Source organism: Octopus bimaculoides, chromosome 23 (genome assembly GCF_001194135.2).
Source record: "Octopus bimaculoides isolate UCB-OBI-ISO-001 chromosome 23, ASM119413v2, whole genome shotgun sequence".
Taxonomy (NCBI): Eukaryota; Metazoa; Mollusca; class Cephalopoda; order Octopoda; family Octopodidae; genus Octopus; species Octopus bimaculoides.
This window is the reverse complement of record NC_069003.1, coordinates 26,051,180-26,052,952: the sequence shown is the minus strand read 5'-3', so window position 1 is coordinate 26,052,952 and position 1,773 is coordinate 26,051,180. Positions and strand designations below refer to the sequence as shown.

Here is a 1,773-nt window from a genome sequence, read left to right as displayed (position 1 = left end):
GTACTGTTGTGTCTGGGGAGAGTCATTCTCTTTTGGTGGCTTATAATTTAACACACTCACCGGTAAAATTTCCACTTATTTCTTTTTTATTTTTCTAAAAGATACACTTCTATTTGTTGTTTTTCCTCCATTTTCTGATCGTCTATATATATAGTATACTGTAATGTATATTGTTCTACGGTCTAACGACTCTGCTAGTTCGCATCCTTCCTCACAAAAAGCTGAGTAATTTCTGGGTTCGATTCCATTGCGTGGCGCTTAGGGCAAGTGCATCTGCCGTAGCCGCGGGTTGAGCCAAGTGAATTCGTGTAAACGGAATCTATGTGGAAGCCTGTCGGATGGGCTATACAAGTATTGGAAAGGGACAGCCTTGACACACTCGTACTACGCTAATTTTACCTGAGAAATACATCAACAGTACTCAAACTCGTGGAATACTCAGCCACCTTACACGTTAAATCAGTGAGTTGGTCGTGCGTCTGATCGAACAACTAGACATAAATAGGTCGTAATCAATGAAAAAAAACAATTATATATCTAGAGTGGTGATATGTAAATAAAAGTATTAACTAATACGTTGATTTATGATAGACAATAGTGCATCGAGATTTGATTGGTTGTCGAAAAACCGTTAGAAAGTGCACCCCGCATCCTTCTATGCACAAAACTTATATTTTCATCTTTTCAAGTACGAAAACTCTGCAAGTTTCCGATTATTCATTTTAATATGTATAAATCACATATAAGTAAGAGTTTTAATGTTGATGAATATATTTTTTTTTAAATTACATGACGTTGCTCCAAGCAAAAGCAAATCAATTATGTGGGAAATAAAATATTTCAGACGTCTCGTAGTTGGTAATTCAGCAATAAATATCGATGGAAATGTTCGCAAGAATTCACCGATTTTAATCTTTCGATGAAAATTGCAGAATTTTGTAATACAATGCTCTGTTGATCCATGAGACAGAGATAGTATCTTATGGAACAAATAATATAGGAGGACGCTTGTTCTATATTGAATACATCAGTTCTATATTTATTGATATTATCACACTCTAAACTCCAGATATATTTGCGCAGTAAAGTGGTAAACTATCTGAATGAATACATATGTTGTAAGTAGGGATTTTTAGTAAGTACGATATAGCTTTTTGTTTAACTGTTATCTACTGGAGAGATATTAGCACGATAAAATTATACTTTAGAAAGACAAATGTCGTTGAGTAGAAAGATATAATGGTTGTTGAAATTACATAGAAACCAATTTTGCATGTTCATACTGGAAAGGTTTCCTTTATACATACCGATTGTAGTGGAGGTTTGGTTGCAACTGTAGCCCACCTTAACGATAGGTTTATTAAAGATCTTGTGATATTTACGTTCTATGTAGGACAGTCTCCCTTACACATTCACTCACACAAATATTCACATACATATGTACATGCATATATCTCCATACAGGCACAGTCTTTTTACACACACACATACAATGACATACATGCTTGAATACATACATACATACACCTATATGCCGGTATATACATGCACACATATATACATGCATACATAATTACACACACTAATACATACATATATTTCCATCCATGAACAAACACTCTTAAGCACACACTACGCATACAATATCATACATGCCTACATACATACAAACATACATACATACATACATACATACATACATACATACATACATACATACATATATTTCTATACATGCACAGATACTCATACACATACAGAAACTCACATGGT

At 34.1% G+C, this 1,773-nt stretch overlaps 1 protein-coding gene across 1 annotated transcript in view; it reads right to left on the bottom strand.

The window, feature by feature from the left end:
- The window catches only part of LOC106876599 (cardioacceleratory peptide receptor), a 61,061-nt gene that overhangs the window by 24,647 nt on the left and 34,641 nt on the right, over window positions 1-1,773 (bottom strand). The gene's annotated exons all lie outside the window — the stretch shown is intronic.